The sequence below is a fragment of the Typopeltis vanoorti genome, chromosome 8 (genome assembly GCF_054136105.1).
Source record: "Typopeltis vanoorti isolate ZY-2024b chromosome 8, IOZ_Tvanoo_1.0, whole genome shotgun sequence".
Taxonomy (NCBI): domain Eukaryota; kingdom Metazoa; phylum Arthropoda; class Arachnida; order Uropygi; family Thelyphonidae; genus Typopeltis; species Typopeltis vanoorti.
The window spans coordinates 9,465,056-9,485,077 of NC_143556.1; the positions used below are offsets into that span (position 1 = coordinate 9,465,056).

The 20,022-nt window shown below is 36.5% G+C and overlaps 1 protein-coding gene across 4 annotated transcripts in view; it reads left to right on the top strand.

The window, feature by feature from the left end:
- LOC150103721 (glycerophosphocholine phosphodiesterase GPCPD1-like) overlaps positions 1 to 20,022 on the top strand; it is a 284,138-nt gene that overhangs the window by 25,282 nt on the left and 238,834 nt on the right. Inside the window, exon 1 of one of the 4 annotated variants that reach the window (XM_090397128.1) lies at positions 17,754 to 17,908. The exons of the other annotated variants lie outside the window; for them this stretch is intronic. The gene's annotated coding sequence lies outside the window, so the exon portion shown is untranslated. Of the gene's footprint in view, positions 1 to 17,753; positions 17,909 to 20,022 lie in introns of those variants that run through there. 4 annotated transcript variants of the gene reach the window in all.

Below are 20,022 nucleotides of genomic sequence, written 5' to 3' on the forward strand. Positions count from 1 at the left end.
ACTAACTTTTTGAAGACAGAAAGGAAGCTAGTCTTGATCCCTTACTAATAGTGAGATCAAACTATCATTGAATCCGTGCATTTTTAAAAGAGTACCGCAGACAACTGCCACCATCTTGTAGCTATGAACCCTAACACTCGTATTTTTGTCTATAATAATGTGAGTTCTATAGTCGGTTTTTAATTGTAGGGTTAAAACCATGGATTTTTAGCATTAAAAAGAACGTAATTTGCCTGCTAAAGATCGACGACTGGCCTACTGGGTTAGACAAAGTTCATCTAGTTTGCGACTAGAATCAAATCTATAAAAACATTTTTTTTTTTTTTTTTTTTTGGCAGCTTAGTGCTATGGCAACAAATACCATTTCCACAGGACTGCAGTGAAGAATTTTGTTTATTTTGATTTTGATTTTGATGGTTAAAAGTGCCACATTTCTTCATAATGTGATCTTGATCCATATATCCGTTAGGGCTATTCACATAAAAAAAATAGAAGCCTGAATTTACTGGGGGGAAAAAAAGTACAATGTTTTTCTCCAGAGCAAGAAAAGCAGATTTTCTGACCTAAAATGTACGATAAATTTTCATCTTTATTTATGATATAAATAGCTGATGAATAAACTTTACACTTGATTATACATCAAATATCTTCATGTAAACATTAAATTCAAGCATTCAGTGTAAGACAGTGCCATTTGTCAAAGTCATCTAAATATATTACTTGAATGGTTAAAGCGACTATTACTTCACAGCGTCCCGCACAAACATTAATTATTATTGTTATTATTTAATATGACTCCCATCCACTAAAGGTTGTAAACCTAGAGTACATTAATGCTGTGGGTGGAGTAAGTTTTTCATATTTTTATTAATTATATATTTATAATGTTACTATAATCTATTATACAGGATGGCCCATAAGTCATAAAGGGGTTTCACCATTTAATAACTTTTTTATTTATTAATTATTTTTTCTTATAATGAAATACAGAATCTGGTGACGTTCTTTTATTACTTGTGAAAAACCGCATCACGTAAGTGCCTCCCATTTTCGACTTCACAAAGACGGGTCCTTTCTACGGCATGTTCCATGACAGCTGTTAACGGCTGCAGCAATGTTTTCTTTCGGTTGTTGGATTATCTGGGGCTTGTTCGCATACATGGTTTCATTGAAGTAACCCCATGCGAAGAAGTCGGGAGCCGTCAGATCTGCAGAACGAGATGGCTAATTCATAATATCGAATCAATGGCCAATTAATAATAATCGAATGCTGATTTTCATATAATAAAATTGCACCGTTTTGGTTCTTTGTTGGGTTGTGAACTATTCCATGATTAATTTCCCAAATTTTCCTTAAAATACCTGAAAAAAAAAAATCAATAATCAAACAAGTTATTCACATTTTAAAACCCTTCCTGATTCATGGGCCACCCTGTTTATATTGTTTTTTTTTTTTTTAATTTAATACTTACGTAAATCCGAAAACTCCACTCTAGAGACCAAACATAGAACATTTTCAAGCTATTTTAGTCTCCTAAGAGCGACTGACTCGTGCATGGCGATGAAAGTTATCTCCCGCCTAAAGACACTTACAAACATTCATGTTCACGCTTGGATTCGAACTCGGATTCATGGACTAAGTGGTACATAGTGCTGGCTGATGAAAGGGGAGAAATAAGTAGTGGATTATGTATTAAATGGAAAGAAGACAGATATGCTGCTCGAATAATGCGTGTGAGCGAGAGAGGTGGGGGAGGCGGACAGAGAGACTGCAATGCAGGAAACATACAGTTAACTGTAAATTCAAAAGTGGACATAACAATAAGCTAAGCATAATTAAACAAGTTAAGGTCATTGTTAAATTGCAAACATTACAGAAAAATGCATGGTTAAAACCTCGTTATTCATATGACATTGAAGTTGTGAAAATCAGTGACAAACTTATTTAGCTTATGAAACGTTTCTTTTCCATTTATATGAAGGAAGAGAACAGACTACAGGAAACTCGCTTAACGCGAATTCGATATGCGCGATTGAGTGATACCATTTCCCACTTTAAGCGAGCGATTCATCAGTTAATGCGATTTTTTTTATTATGCGAAATTTTATATTACGCGATTTTTTTTTTTTTTTTTTTTTTTTGTCGCCAATCTGCAGCGAGCAGAAAAGCTGGAAGTCATTAAGAGACATGAAGGTGGAGCTAATAATACAATGTTTGTGTGAGATCTGGGATACAGCGAGTCTACAGTTTGGACTATATTAAATAAAAACAAAGGATACAAAGAAGGGAAGTTGCTACACAACATAAAATTTCGCATAACGTAAAAAAATCGTGTTAACTGATGAATCACTCGCTCAAAGCATGCAGATCACCCGATATACGAGCCATTTAATGATCAAGATGGAGCGTCTTCTATCACTCTGGATCGAGGATTATAACCAAAAAAGAATACCTCTTAGTACAGGGAATATTCAGGCAAAAGCTCTCAAATATTTTTACCTCATTGAAAGAGACCAAATTTCATGAGGCATGTGAAAACTTTACTGCGAGTTTAGGATGGTTTGGCTGTTTTAAAAATCGAACTAGATTGCATAACGTAAGAATAACCAAGAATAACCGGGGAATCTGCTATTGGTGATAAAGATTCTGTGGCCTAATTTCCCGAAGAATTACAAAGGATAATTTAGGAGGGTGATTATGACGATCGGCAAATATTCAACGTCGACGAAACTGGTCTCTTTTGGAAGCGTATGCCAACAAAAACTTTCGTAGCTAAAACTGAAGCATCTCAACCAGGATATGAAGTATTTAAAGATCGTCTTTTATTTTTATTTTTACCATTTTATTAGGAGGCAATGCATAGGCTTTAAACTCAAGCCTATGTTAGGCTTGAGTTTAAAGTCCAACATCTAAAACTTGCTCGATTCCCATTCAGAACACTTGAGCCAGAATGATCTCCTTCAACTAGAACAGCGTGCATATGAAGACGATAAGGGGTGCGAACAAGAAAAGAATGTTACGACTAAGAAGCTAACTACAAGAGAATTTGGGCTAGTTTTCAATCATATTTACCATACTAAGGAAATTTTGTTTGATGCTGATCCTGATATGGAACGAAGCTTCGAAGTCTGCCGAAATCATTATAAAGCGATCGCAAATTGCATGACAAGATGAAAAAGTCGAGCACGATTCAAACATCTTTACTTATTTTTTTTATTTTTTGTAAAAAAGGTAGCTCAATCAAATGTTCAGACATTAAATAAAAATTTATGCAATTGATTTTTATTAACTTGGATGATTTTATCCTCTAATATAGATTATACTGTATTTTTTCCCCAAATTTACGCTAACTGATGGATCAATTATAATTATTCCTATCGTCTATTGTATTCGCTTAGCGCGCATTAATTGATGGATTCATTCAGCGTTTCCCAAGTTTTTCCTACGAAGGAACACTTCACAAATCCTGAAATTTTAACGGAACACCTTGGTTAAAGTCGCATATCATCGGTCTCGTATTCAATGTAAAGCTAAGCGTACACTATCGCTGAAGCAGGCTGTATCGCATCGCATTGACCTTGCTTGTGACGGCACGTTTCCGAAAATAGATACCTCCGTACTTCATTTGCGCTCGGAGGTGTCGACAACCGCGGGCGGCTGAGTCAAGGCCAGCTCGCGTTGGCCTTAATAGCACAATCCACACGCAAAATGAGGAGCGCCTGATTTTTAAACATGTTTGAACTTGTCGCAGCATTTAAAACCATTCCAAGCTCATATTAATTTTAATAATTTTTTTACGGAACACCTTCATTTCACTTAAATAATCGCGTTAAGCGAGGTTTTTCTGTATATATTTGAAAAGAATTTCGACTGGAAGCATTCGAAAGTCATTTCTGAATTTGTATCTGGCATCTGTCGCTGCGTAAGTTTCGCATTTCGTGGAGGAAACTCAGGACTGGCCCAAGGTTCGAATATTATTATTATTCGTGACACCTCCAAGGTCCGAAGACTCATCGCGGGAGGACACCTATTGTACAACTATCCGTCTCCACCGCTATACCGAACCTCTACTACCAATCATTCACATTAATGCCATCTACAGCCCACCACAACTAGTATTTTTTTTTTTTTTTTTTTGTCTGTGTTCAGAAGGACCGATTTGTCTGTATGCGGGATGAAAACCGGGTTTTTTCGGGTTTTTGAAAACCTGAAAAAACCCGACTTGGAGTTTATCTCAAATTCCCTGCAACTGTGATCTCACCTATTTTGGACAAACTGAACATTCTCATGAAAAAAGAATCCAAGAACATCAATCCTCCATTCATCACAACAAACCTGAAATATCTGGATTGGCTCAGCACGGATTGAAACTAACCACAACATCCTTTGGTTAAAAACTCGCCTCTTGCATAGATCCCGCTATAAATTTGAATGTTTGTTCAAAGAAAGCGTAGAGGCCTTACTCCATTGTCCTAACCTAAATTGGAATGACTGTATATCGATATCAAAAATCTGGGAAAGTCTAATCAGGATAACTCATTAATTCATATTAACTTTATGTTATTTAATATTATTAATTAATATGTTTATTCCAATCATGTCTCTGCTTAAAAATATTCCCTTTAATACTTAGTGATATAACATCACGCGGTTGTTCTATTTTTAAATGATCTATTGTTAGTATTCCACCATGTATTTTTTTAAAACTGTTCTTGTAGCGCCCCTGAAGATGGTCTGCTATTTCCAGACCGAAATATTTGGTTAATTAAATATCTTTCTTGTGTTTACGTGCATATATTATTCTATAGAATGCCGATAGCGGGACGTCAAAGTATGAAACGCATAGATTTTCACACATTTCCTAGGCATTCTATAGAACGCCAAAAGGCAAATCGGCAAAGTATAAAATACTCCCGGCAGTGACTTTTAATGTGGAAAGGCGAGTCACGTGACTTTCGACGCTCGCCTCAAACAGAGCCAGAGCACTTCTGCCCTTTGTACTGCTGGCTTTGTTTGACTTTCGACGCTCGCCTTGCTGCACAAAAAAAAAAATGGCTGAGCAAGCTACATTGTTCTGGCAGGAATCACGGCATGTTGACATGCAACGACTATTCTACGAAGAACTATCTAAAGTTCGAGCCAATGCTGCTAAAAACTGCGTTTTTTTAACCAAAACTACCTACCCAAAGTTTGTGAACGCTGCGAAAAATGCTAAGATGGCTTCTAAGAAGATACCACCTGACTTTTGGCTGCTGAATCGCTATGATATGATGGTCTTAGAAAACAAAAGTGAGTTGATTTATCCTGATAAAGAACGCGTCAGTGAAATCCAGTTTTACGTCACAGATTCTGAGTTATTTAATGTACTTCATGAAGCTCATTTGCTCATTGGACATGGAGAACGTGACAGAATGTTGAAAGAAATCTCATACAAGTACAAGAACATTACTCGTCATGACATTGAACTGTACATTCACCTTTGTGGGCCGTGTCAGAAAAAACAAAAAGGTGTTTAAAAAGGGTGTTGTAGTGAAACCTATGATTTTTTCCAAGTTCAATTCCCGTTGTCAGGTCGATCTCATTGATTTTCAATCACATCCTGACAGAGAATATCAGTTTATGATGGTATACCAAGATCATCTTACTATGTTTGTGGTTCTCAAGGCTCTGACATCAAGGACAGCGGAAGAAGTGGCATATAACTTAGTGGACATATTTACGTTGCTTGGAGCACCATCGATGCTACAATCCGACAATGGCAGAGAATTTGTTAATAATATGGTGAGAAGCCTAAAGGGGGACTGGCCGACTTTGAAGATCGGCATGCCTCGCCACTCACAAAGCCAAGGAAGTGCCGAAAGAGTTAATCAGGACATTGAAAATATGCTGTGTACATGGATGCGAGATGAAAAAACTGATCGATGGTGTAAGGGGCTACGTTTCGTGCAACTTATGAAGAACATGACATTTCATTCTGGGATTAAGAGAATACCATATGAAGCTCTCTTTGGCTGCAAAGCTAAAGTAGGTCTCACAACGTCTTCCTTACCCCAAAATGTTTTACAAGACATACAGACTGAGAAGCAACTGGAAAAAATTATGAAAAACGTTCGAACAATACAAGAAGAAACAGATAATCCTATCCAACAGAAAGAATCTATTGCACAAAACACGGACGAGACTGAGTCCATGATGGAAGAAACGAAAGTGGTGATGAATACATGTCTAGTGAAGAGGCTTCCTGTTCTGCTACTTGCTGCGTCTGTTTGAAGGTAACCAGTGGTGCCCATAAGTGCAGAAACTGTCATCGAAACGTTCATGCCGCCTGTGGTCATGAGAGTAAAGACGATGGAAGTGAGAAAATAGAAGATAATGATGTTAATATTTTGTGTACTCTTTGCTTCAATATTGAGAATGTTGTCGAAGGTAAAATTCGATCTAAATTGAATTTGGAAATACAAGCCCAAAAAAATGAAAATGGATTCAGACAAAAAATTTCCTCCTGCATCTTTGGTGGCCACTGTGCGAGTTCCTATCCCAGACGTCGACAAGGGATGGGGCGACTCGCGCAATCTGCTGACGGTTGTTATGAGTGTGACAGACGATGGTTTTTACCGACTTGGAACTGCGGAAGGAATTTTAAACCAACTCTATGCCAGATCACAATTCACTTTATGTCCCAAGGACTTACTGAGAATTGGAGATGTTCCTGACGACGATATAGTTCTCCGTTGAGCCGCTTCCGCCCAGTCCAAGGGTAGCGGCCAAGGGTTCGTGAGGTGTACTTGCAAGACCAAGTTGGAAATACAGGCCGAAATTTGAAGTGCTTTTGTATGAAAAAGGCAGTTACGTGCAATCCAAAATGGCATTCCAGTCTACCTTGTAGCAACAAATAGTTCAGCACTGGTCGTTTTCTCTTTTTGTAGAAAATTCCGGTATCTTACATTTTGTACTTCTTACATTTTCACATGCATCTTTTCAATAAAAGCCTTTTTCATACTTTGCCGAAATAGTATTTGTCATTCTATACAATGCCTAGGGAAAGTATGTAAAATATTAAAATAAAACAGATATTTCATGCTTTGCCTAAAAACGTCACGCATTGTATAGAATGCCTAGGCATTTTATACAATGCCTGCTTTTCACACTTCTCCGGTAACATATATAAAGTCAATATCAACAGTCGCCTGATTACGAACGCGTGATGAAAGGGACGGGGAGGTTTGCAGCTTCTCCAGATAGCATTCAATGGTAAATACAATTGGTTATTTTATATAGGGCCCCGGAACTTATTCGTATAGAATTTAACCACTGGTCTGACGTTAAAATCAGATAACTTATTCTGCTGTCCTTAGTTGTGCTACCACAGTCATTTGACCTCTTAAAGTGCTTCTGTTAGACTATATGATCTTCTCGCGTCAATCGGCTGTTTCCGGGCGCATGTCTGACGTTTTCATGCATTCTCAGCACAACTGGCAATGCTACATGTGGGCATCCTAGCCGGCCAGGATCACCGACACCGAGATACTGTAATAGACTTGCTGGCTTCTCCTATTTCGAAGTCGCTGAGGTCGTTACTCATTACCACGTGAACTTGAACGCAGGTAATGTGTCCCGAATATAGTTTGTAGTTTATTTACAGCTAGTTCCTACATGTGTCGTCAGTCGCGTCTTCCTGATGAATGCCATTTAACATAGGTTGCCGCGTCGTTTTTGACTAGATCAGAAAGTCCTTTTTTTTTTTTAACCTCTGGACTTTTTGACCTAGAAGAAATAACGAATAAAAGAAATAAATAAAGCGAAGATGCTTATCGAAACATTATCTTAACATTAAAACTACACGGTATATTAGTTACGTGATAAAAAAGAAAGGTTGGAAGTTAGAGCCTGCTGAAGGAGGTACAATGGTTTCTGCGAGGCAATTCGTAATTACTTACATTTTATATAAAATTATCGTTTTATTTTGAAAAGTATAGTTTTACTTTATAAACAAACTGCAGTTTATTATATAGCAGTATAATAAACTATATATAGCAGTATATTCACAATATAATATTTGTGCTATCTAGAAGGCATTTAACACGTAGAATAGTGTCTGATAAAGCTTAAGTTAAAATAATTTCATGTGTCATAACTAAGGAAAAAAAACATGATTATTCTGTATAGTTTATTTCTTCAGAATATTAAAATTTTTCTTCTGTTTGTCTTTTTATTTTTCACATTCATTTCAAAAATTGTTTTTTATTAAAACGATTATTATAATTTTAGTAGTTCAACGTTTTCTCAAAAGTTATTCAGTTAACCTATTTACTTCCTTCAGCAGGCTGTAACTTCCAACCTTTCTTTTTTATCACGTAACTTACGGGATTTGACCCTGTTTAGAAGGATAGCCAAGCAATACATGAGGCATAGTTGTAACGCATTGCTTACCAGCTGTATTCACATAATCATTGTAATATTAATACATATGTTATTTGAATACAGCTCGTAAGCCATACGTTACAACTATGCCTCATGTATTGCTTGGCTATCCTTCTAAACAGGGTCAAATCCCGTAAGTAGAGACAGCATCTAGTAATGGTGATGACAGGGCTGCCGTGATAACTTACGATTTCGGTGAGGACCCTTCCATTCAATTGCTTGAGAGGGTTCATTACGTTGCGAGTCGCACTAATTAAGAAATAGTATGGACGTGATTTTTATAATTATTATTTAAAAAAAATGTGTGAATTCCACCCATGAAAGGAAGGTAACGTATAGCACATTTGGTATGTATGGTAAGTTAAGTAATCCTCGATGAGTCTATGGACTCCCCGGGAAGTGTCACGTAATAATAATAATAATAATAATAATAATAATCATAAATCTGGCACTCTTGCTTTAGGACAATTAAAGAAAATGAGTCACATTGGGCAACTGAAAAGAGACTTAAAAACTGCAGCACTTTTGGGATGTGTGTGTATTGCACAAAATTCATAAAAACCAATATAATAGATTTTTTCATCTTCTATTCCCAAGATTTTCTCGTTTTTAACCACAAAATTCAGAAAAAAAAAAACTAGTGCACGCACTATTTCACATGGTAAATCGAGATTTTAATATTAGAACCATAACATAACGGTAGTGTCTGTCTGTCGCAGCCTAATGAACTTTCGTCTATACACGACTGCAGAGATTACGCTAATCTGGAGAATGATGAAGAAGCAGATAGGCTGCTTACTGGTTTCTAAAAGAGTGCTTATCTGCCTTTGAGAAAATAAACAAAGGCATAAGATTTATTTCGTATACTTCTTCTAAGTCAATGCAGTGGAAGATCATATTTCATTCTCGTCTTTTTTTCTTTTTTTTTTCAAAATAATAAAGAATATCTTACATGTTATGTGTTTGATTTGACACAACACTTTTCGCAGCATGATGGCGGAAATTGTTATCTGCAAAAGTGCACATTTAGGAGGCTGTCATATTTCACCTAAATCAGCAAACAAATTGATCCCACCTCTGACCACACGCATTCTACTTCACCAATGTTCACATAATAAATAGAACCATGGACATCATCACTTTCAGACACATCTAGACCTAGTTTCCTATTTTTGATTGAATCTCACATATCAACTACATTAATCGCTGTAGCTTGACTGTCCAAACTGCATTCTGTATGATTCTTTCTCCGTTAAGGTACACTTGCACCTTTGCGCGATCTGATATTTCATGTTAGATATCATGTTTGTCATGTTTTGTCTCTAGAGTAGGGTGGTTAGTTTCTGTCCTCTCCCTTTCTTCTCACATGCAAAGTAAGTAGTGGCTTTCATGCATATGCTTTCTACACTGTAATTGTTGAAACTAAAAGCTAGCACTTTCCGTGCATGGGTATAGCAGTAAGGCAGTTTCCGTGGGTCGGTCGCCAGACAGTAGACGGAGGGGGGGGGGGGAGCACTCATTAGTTGAACGACTCTTCTGCATCTGTCTCCCTCACACCATCTACATTCAGATGAGTTATTCTTTGATATTCAATTTTTTTTCTTTTTTGATTGCAGCATATCAGTAGAATTCTTGTGGGTTGTCTTTAGCCTGCAGAGCCAGTTTGTTGTCATACTCAGACTTTGCTTTCCGTACAACAGTTGTGACTATTCTAGCCTGTTGCTTATAATTTTCATAATGGATATCATCTTTGTATCTCAAACTTAAAAAAAAAAAAAAAAAAAAATCTTTATGCACACGGTATTCCTTCCCCATCATCCCTTTCTTACGAATTTCTTGTTTAATAAAATTACACATCTGTTTGACTCCTACATTATTTATTCTTCGAACTCTCCGGGCACATTCTGATATTGCATCATTTAAGTATTTTTAAATGCTTCCCATACACTGTCGATATTCTTCCCATCCAGCAACCAATATTATTCTGCTGAAGTCAGTATACTTCTCAGTTGGTTATAATTTCTTGCTTTGTAATTCAGCATATAATCTTTTCTGAATGGAATTTTCAAATACTTAGTCACTTCCCAAGTGAGTACCGCATGATTACTGTCACCAATCGGAGGCAGGAGAGTTACGTCTTTAACTGAAATACCCTCTGACACTATAATCAAATCTAACACTCATTGATCTCGAGTTCGTTCTGTCACATGTTGCTTGAAGAAGTTGTCTTTTAACAGTTCAATAAATTCAGTTTAATTCTCATGAGATTTTACTGCTACCCAATCAATATTTGGATAATTAAAATCTCCCATTATGATTACTCTTTTCACGCTCATCTTGTCTATTTGATGATGCATTTCTTCATCACTAGCAACCGATCCACCAGGTCTGTAAGAACGCTCCACTATGTAATTGATCTTGTTAGATTCCACTTCCACCCGATGGTGGAAATTGGGTTCAAATTCACTGCCACATGAAATACTGTTACTAGTACTACAATCATAGGTCTCAACACTAACTGGATTGAAGTCAACCAATGTCATTAGCAGCACACCCATCCTCTCCTATCCTATTCTTCCTAAAAATACTGTACCCTTTACACTCAATACCAGCTAATATGTCTGATTCTGATAGCCAGGTATTACTAATGCCTACAATCTGAGGTCCCAACATATTGACCAAGGCAACAAACTGTACCCCTTTGTTTCTAATACTCCTAGCATTCGTGTATAGCCACCTGCATGTTCTTTTATATACTCTTGTCTGCAGTATTCATATCATAGTTAGACAACTTGCAGATCTCTATTTTTCTCTAGCGCACATGTTTGATGGTTTCGAATTGGACGAACTCAAAGTCGAAATCGTTCTCTCCTCGTAATCATTTCCATGATAATGCCCATTCCCATCATTAGCACAACTATATAACATTGCTTCTGTTACACTCATATTCTCACTATTCCTTCCATTATAATCTAGTTTCCCTGATTCTCAGTGTTAGGTCTCACACCAGTTATTAGTTTTTCAAGACTCCTGATAACAAATGCATTGAGGTGTAGGCTATCCCTCTTATACAAATCTAATCTTCCCTCAGTCCGCGCGGTTAGCCTAGTGGCTTTGCGCTTCACAACCATATGCCAGGGGAAGGAGTGTCCTAGGTTCGATTCCCGTCGACAACGTGAGGAGCTTAAGGATCTTCCTCAGCCATAGCCAAGTTAGCCGGTCTTGGGCGTGGGTGGCAGGTTTTTTCCCCTAGTTTATCTGGGGTTTTTCATCCCACAAGCAGGCAAACCGGCCCTGTGAACACGGATTACAGTCAAGTTACCGCCCTTACGGGATGCGGCAGAGAAGTGGCAAGCCGGCTGCATTATTATGCCAGTAAACCCCTCATTAGGAGGAGATTCAACTCGTCCTTAGACAGACGAGTAAATGGATGGATCGGAATCTTCCCTCAGACTCACTGAACATCTATTCCTTCTACACAGTCTACACATTGAATAATTTGCCATCATTGTCCTTGTTAGTTCATTTTTATCATATCCTATGCTGTCCCTCTCGTCCGTCCTAGGACGACTTGAGTCCTCTCCTAATTCTCCACTCCTCTGCTGCATCCCCTAAGGGCGATATTCACGACTAATCCGTGTGTATTCACGGGACCGGTTTACCTGCTTGCGGGATGAAAAACCCCAGGATAAACTGGGGAAAAAAACTGCTGTCCATGCCCAAGACTGGCTAAGTTGGTTATGGCTGAGGAAGATCCTCGAGCTCCTCACGTTGTCGACGGGAATTGAACCTAGGACACTCCTTCCCCAGGCATATGGTTGCGAAGCGCATAGCCATTAGGCTAACCACGTGGACATTTTTATCATATCGAGGTAGTATACTTACTATGTTCACTTTCTTACCCTTCACTCTCATCTCTTCCAACAACCCTTTCCTGGCCTCTCTCATACTGAACTTATCACTAGTTAAGTTGTTAGTACTTACTAAAATTACGATCTTGTTTACTTTTCTTTTTTGTTTTTGAATTGCTTGAGTTTTATTTTTAATTTTACTTATACTAAATTGTACTAAAGTATATACTAAATTATTCTAAATGTATTTATTCTAAAATAAATATGAAAAAATTGTTAATGCTTTTATTTCCCAAAGTAGGGCAGTCCATTTAATCCTCCTAACTAATCTTTCGAATATGGCTGAGGGATTTGTCCTTAGCTAATCACATATAACTAGCCCTAGACTATCAATTATTTTAATTCGCATCCAGAGAAGAAAGTACGGCAAACAACTGTCGCCATCTCCTGATCCCTGACCATAATACTATATATTATTCTCTGAAATAGTGTCGGTTCTAGTCAATTTTCTTGAGTTACAAGATTAATCAGAATTTTCAGGAAGAATCCTGATTGTCCATACCAGAGATTGACTAATTTGGGAACCAGTCGAAGAAAGTCTCAGAAAAACTTCGAGTTAGCGACGAGAATCATGCTTAGAAGTCTTTCTTTGAGCAGCAGCCTAATGCTATGGATGCAAATTGCATTTTCACAGTGCTGCATAACCCCACCAAAACAAAAAATTGGAAAAAATAAGTATGAGAAATTCGTTTTAGAGACCTATTTTGTAGTTCTACATTATTAAAAAATGTTTGATAAAGGAAATAGGCAAAAAATTATGAAATATATTAGAAGACTGAGGAGATCCAAAATTCCGATAACAGCTTATAGCATATAACAGTAATAATTAATAGTAATGACTGAATAATAGCAAAAATGGTAACAAATCATGGAGTTCAATAGCGGTATGGCTTTTGTCTCACTTTTTGTCTCACGCATTTGATTTAATGCATCAAATAAATAAACATATGTAAAGGTATCTTTTATTCCTGAAGGGAAGTAAGTGGAACTCCTTTAGCACACTAGCTAACTCTTGTAAATCGGTAGGTTGTTTTGAATTACTGTTGAAGCATCTATGGTTAGAGGTGTACATTATGTGATATATATCTGTTAATTGCTTGTGTTGTTCTGGTTGGTATTTGCGTTTTGAAGGATGAAAAATCTGAAGGGAGTGAACCTTCCACTTTCGGATAACAAAATTTCAATTGACAAACTCTTATGAGAATTCTTTGAATCTTGAAGCTGGACTCAGAGTCGGTTCTTTCCAAACATAGGGCATCATCAATACCGAATGAGCTGCAGAGGGCCTCAGTTGTAGGCATTCTTAGATATAACCGATAGTTTAGCTCAGGGCTGCCGACGATTGAATTTGCCAACTGCAGATTGACCTTTGCTGCTATCTTCTATTCCTAAACCGTGATTTGTATTGTCTGAAATAGCGTTGTACGATTGCCATTATTATTATTATAGCTGTTGAGTTAAAAAAATACATTACGGGGGGAGAAAAGTACTTATACGGCTAAACTTCGACTAACTCAAGATTCGGCCTGAATAAAAAAAAGTCGTTTATCAACGACTGGAATCAAACTTATAACAAGGCAGAAGCATTACCACCTAGAACGTAGGTACTCTATTTAATATACGTAGGTGTGTGCATTGTCACCCAATAGTTGGCCTACTAGAAGGGTAATTTAATTTTCTAAATGTTTATTATTATTATTATATTATCTGCATCTGTTAGATGGATTCATATAAATTTTTTAACATTTTCATATTTTTTGTTTTATACATAAAAATCTTGGCTTTATTAAACATAGGACCCAAGTACTATGATTTTGTATTTAATAGTATACGTAATATTTAGTGAAAATCAATTATTCTGCCTAAACAAAAGATTTGAAAAGTAATTTCAATATAATTTTTCTTCTAAAAAAATTATTAAAATTACTACATTTTTTTTTTGTTTTTGTTGAAAAAAAATTCAGTTAACACTTTTTTCATTCCTGTACAAGGAGTAGGCGAGGCCGTTTTAGCCCTATCTAACTTTTGGAGACTAAGTAGGCAGTTCAATCTCCACTGGCAGCCAACTTCAGACATAGCTGGCCCAAGGCCAGCTATCTCTGATTAAGCAGCATGCAGTGAAGAGACGGCTAACAAGTGCCGCCATCTCCTGGTACTTAATCCTAATACAATATTTGTAATGTCTGAAAATAGTGTTGGTTCTACTGTCGATTTTTTTGAGTTTACGGGATGAAAAATTCGAGTTTCCAGAAGAAAAAACGTGCTTGCTCGTGCCAGAGATCGACTAACTCTGGAACTGGTCGAAAAAAGGCTTAGTAAAAGTTTCTCTAGTTGGGGAGTAGACTTGAACTCGAAATCTATCTTCGGCCAGTTTAGCACTGAGGCGTGCAAACATATCTTCCACTGAGCTACACAGGCTCTTATTGTTGATGATCTGTTTCAAAACATTTGCCTTTTTTTTTTCTTCCCACAAAGAAGTTAGATTTCTTATGCATGTTTTTTTTGTGTGTGTGTGTGTGATTTTGAAGAAGTTTTATAGTTTCAGATTTGCGAAATACGTTTTATTGTCTTATTCTTGTTCATTCGTAGCATCTTTCTTTCTGCATGATCTGATCTCTTATTTCCTAACATTCCAACAGGTCTTTTTTACCAAGCAGAACTCAATTTCCTATCCTTCTAGAGTAAGGATCGTTACCATATTTCTTGTTTGTTCAGTTAATGCCAAGTGGCCGTGTTGGTTTTTTATGCCATCCCTAGTGATCCAACAGTTCGTATTATTGCTGCAATCTTTGAACGATCAATTCTGGAATTATGAAAAGTGTGTGGCCAATTGTAAATTGTTCTTCCTGAATACTTGATCACAGGGAATATAAATTTGAAGCACTGTTTTTTTGTTTTTGTTTTAGAATGGTTGATTGCGTAGAACTATAAAAGAACAATCTTTGCTTCATTCTATTTTGCTCCCTCAGTGTATAGATGCTTGCTTCTATACACTGAGGGATCTCTGCTCATTGCTTTCAGGGCTTTTCTTTTCGTAATATACATTTTCTTAACTGGATAAGTTCATTTGTTGCAGTGAAGCCAGTGGTGAGCTATAATGGGCTCGCCCGATCCCTTTGTTAAATTTTTCTAAAATTTGCGAGTCCCTTGTTCTTGTTTACTTTTTTTATTTTTTCAAAAAAAAAAAAAAAAAAAAAAAACATAATTTTTTGAACTATATTAAGCAACAAACTCATGCGGTAACCTAACAAAGTGATTTTATTAAATAAAATATTATAGTTACTGTTACTACCATTTTACAAATAAGAATTCGCTTTTGGTAATCGCATATAAATAAATAGGACTATAACATAATGCCCCTTGATTGGTACCATTGATTATCACTTTAAGTATAAAAACAAAAGAGAAAGAGCCTGTGTAGCTCAGTGGATGTGGCGTTTGCACACCACCGCGCTTGGCCGCACGAAGGAAGACTTGGTTTCGAGTCTAGTCGGCGACTAGAGGAAATTTTTCTAAGCCTTTTTTCGACCGGTTCCCGAGTTAGTCGATCTCTGGCACGGGCAAGCAGGTTTTTCCTCCCGGAAACTCGGGTTTTTCCTCCTGTAAACTCAAGAAAATCGACCGTAGAACCCACATTATTTCAGACATTAAATATATTGTGTTAGGGTTAGAGACCACGAGATGGCGGCACATTTGAGCCGTCTCTCTTCACTGCGTACCGCTTAATTAGTGATAGCCTTGGGCCATCTGTCTCTGATTGGGTACCAGTGGAGATTGAACTGCCCACTCAGTCTCCAAAAGTTAGATAGGGCTAAATGGCCTCGCCTACTCCCGTATATACGGGAATAAAAAGGCGTTAGTTGATTTTTTTTAAAAAAACAAAAGAGAAATATAATGCATTTCAATATTATCGTGTTTAGATAATATTTATTTATTATTTATAGATTATTTGTCATAAAAACTTCTAGCGCAAACAAAACACATTTATTTTGTTTATAAAAAATGCGGACTATTGCATATGTGCGATTATAAAAGATTTTATTCTTATTATATTTTGATAGTAAAAAAATGTTTTTCTTATTGTAAGATAAATTAATACAGATGGTATGATTGTGTGCAAATATTTCATGTTTAGATAATGAAATATTTGTTTAAAAATGATAGCCTTTACAGGTTGATTGGCCCCTCATACTTTTTGATTAAGGCAAGCTGTATTAATAAAAGTTTTGTGTGAAATACGATTTTTTTTTGCTCGCTGATGCGAGCCCTTTATTAAAATTTCCATAGTTCACCACTGAGCGAAGCGGAATGCTTTCAAACTGATCGGTCAGCAATAAGGTAAATAAACCACCTGGAAATAAATTGTCCTGCATCATTTTATTATGCGTCTGGCTATAAGACATTGGACTGTTAAATTTTCATTGATTGTTGTCAGACGTTAGTGTTGCTTTCCAATCTGATGGATATACATCTTTGGCGGCAAAATGGTACCTAAATTCTGCTAAAAGATTTACTGCTTGCAAGTTTTTGTCAGCAACATATGATATGTGCTTGTTAAAGTTGACCTTGTGTGTGTGTGTCATGATAACGATATGAAAATCTATATATCCAGTAATATTTATTACTGGTTATTTAATTAAGGGTATATTGAATCCCACATTATTTCAAAGCCGAATAAGAAACTCACAGATAGGAATCAAAGCGTTTCATGCCGAATATAGTAAATTATAAAAGTTCGGCGAATCCAAGCCTAAGCCAACACCTGGTACTACAAACTGGGGCAACTCGTTGCAAAGGTGGAGTAAGATCTGATCACTGTCCTTAGTATTTTTCCATAATGTAAAACACGACTCCTTGGAGATGTATACTGTTATACATTATGGAAGGCGGTCACTACCTAGACCGGTTTCGACCTTTATTGAGGTCTCATCAGTGAGTAAGTAGACCTGGATAATACTCAGGTTGTAGTGATGAGAACTTATATACTTTATAAGCCTTTTGGCTTTTTAAGCCTTAAGCATTTTGGCTCTTTATTTCAGTAATTTATTCCTAGATTTATAGCATGAGGATTCTATAAATCCAGTAATAAATATTACTGGATTTATAGAATCCTCATGCAGAAAGGAAAAGGCTACGAATGAACAAGAATTAGACAATTAAGAGTATTTGAGAACATTGGAAGATATGAACCGTTTTCAAAATCAGCCAAAAAAAAAAAAAAAAAAAACGTGCATGATATTAGCTTTGCTCCTTACGGGGGAATAAACGCCGTTACATTTTATTTATTTATTTATTTATTTTGACAATAAATGCAACGTTTTTTTGCTGACAATCCAGCAATCATGTATAAGTCAGAACCCGCTAACGCCTTTTTATTCCCCAATAGGGAATTGGCGAGGCCGTTTAGTCCTCTCTAACGCTTTGGAGACTGAGAGGGCAGTTCAGTCTTCACTAACAGCCAATTAAAGAAAGCTGGCCCAAGACTATCATTGCATATCTTGCAAATTTCATCATAGAAAAAGCAGTGTGGCATTCTGGAGTATGTTTAGTCTCTGCAGCAGAGTTTCCAGACCTGGTAATGAATTAAAAATATATATAAAAAAGTATAAAAAAAAAGTATAGAAAAAAAAATATAAAAAAAAAAAATCCTTAGCCCACGCCACGTTACTAATCTACTACAGGCTTGCAGCCTTTCGTGGGTGGGAGTCACATAAAAGTATTCCATACAAAAAGTATTATTATTATTGCATGACACCTCTATTGAGTTTAGATTCATGAAGGGAGGATATTCTCCACAGCGCTACACGAGCTACCTGTCTGCATTGCGTCGTTTTTTTTTTTTTTTTTACTACGTTCTGCTGCTCTCTGGTGGTTTTGTCTGTTTTATGTGAGGAAAAATGTGCTTCCTCCGCTTGAGACCAGCAATTTTTGGTTTCCCCCGATCAGTTCCTCACTCTCTGGAGGCCGCTCTTAATAATGATGATAATAATAATAATTCATCTTCAGTTGAAAAAGGCAATATTAAGATTCCTCGCTTGTTCCTGTTTCTTTTAATAAGTGTTAAAATAGTAATATTGCAATATAAACTTCACGATTTCTCGGGTTCATTAAAACAAATTAAAAAAAAAGTGAATCGTAGTTTCAGCTCTGCTTATGAGAATAAATAACACCCTACACTGTTTTATGTAGGAACTTTGTAAATATATTTCGTCACGTCGTGTGTCGTGCCTGCCCTCTATTTCAGAAAACATAACTCAAGCCGTTTTCATCTAAGCTCCGTTGGCAACGTAACTAATCGAATGTTATGTTTGCAGTTTGGGTAGGTGTATTGGATTTTGTAATGTGCATTCAGTGTGGATTTTGAATTTGTTGTCGGCTCTCTTTTTTGTTTGTGGTAGTATTTTCTCATTAATTAGTAAAATTGAAACTTGATTCGTTATGCAGGCGTGACATGCATAACAAATTAATTAACGAATTACTGATACCTGTACGTTTATTTAAATGACTTGTAATGGCGGGGGGGGGGTATATGTCCTGCGAAATGACAGTAGTTTGTGTTATGTTATTTAGCTTATAAACTATGTGCCTTCAATAGAAATATATGCATGTGTTGCAACTTCTGGGAAAGACCATTTAAAATAATCGCCCCTTTAAATGCTACTTCAGAGCATATCACTGTCGTAGTGTTTTAATGAAAATTTTAATTGTGGTATTTAAAGAAATACAATTATTCTTATTTAATCATATTGTTCCTGTTTTCAGTAGATATCTTGATTCGACCGTTATGCAAGTTTTAATGCACAAGTCCAAATATTACAAAGTGGAAATGAACATAATTGCAATTTCTAATAAAGTAAATATGTGCATGTTGAAAATTTATTTATCACTAGGTTAGACTATAATAGATTTAGTTTAATCCTTTATCCCAGTGAGAGCAAACAAAGTTTGCGCCTGAAAATATCTTCAGGACTAAATATAGTGTTGTACTATCTTATCCAGTAAGTAGTGCAACACCAAGGCAACTCGTGGCAAAGGTGGAGCAAGCTACCTAAATCCAGAGTAATTTTTAAAAAAGGTGATAAACCTTTTGGCAACTCCCATAGGCACAGATGACTTGCTACTGCTTCTGCTTGGTATCTCCAGCTCTGGGCCTGGCTCCCACTGAAGAGACCTCAATAAAGGTCGAAACTAGTCTGGGTAGATGGCCAATCCCTTTAATGCATAACAGTATACATATCCACATAGGAAATGTGTTTTGCATTATGGGAGATACTGGGTTAGAAGTGCCTGGTAGCTTGCTCCACCTTTGCCACGAGTTGCCTTGGTGTTGCACTACTTACTGGATAAGATAGTACAACACTATATTTAGTCCTGAAGATATTTTCAGGCGCAAACTTTGTTTGCTCTCACTGGGATAAAGGATTAAACTAAATCTATTATAAATATTATAAATATGTGCATATATATTATAAATATTATAAATAAATATGTGCATATTTACTTTCCTAGAAATGATCGAATGTCACACATGCACAGAAACGAAATATTTGTATTCACTTTATGATGAACAATGAATGTTACACTAAAAGAGTATAATCATTTTTATTTTGAGAAAATTATTATCCATGAACATTTAACTTTATAACACCAGCTTCATGATATTCCACATACCTGGATCAATTAATACAC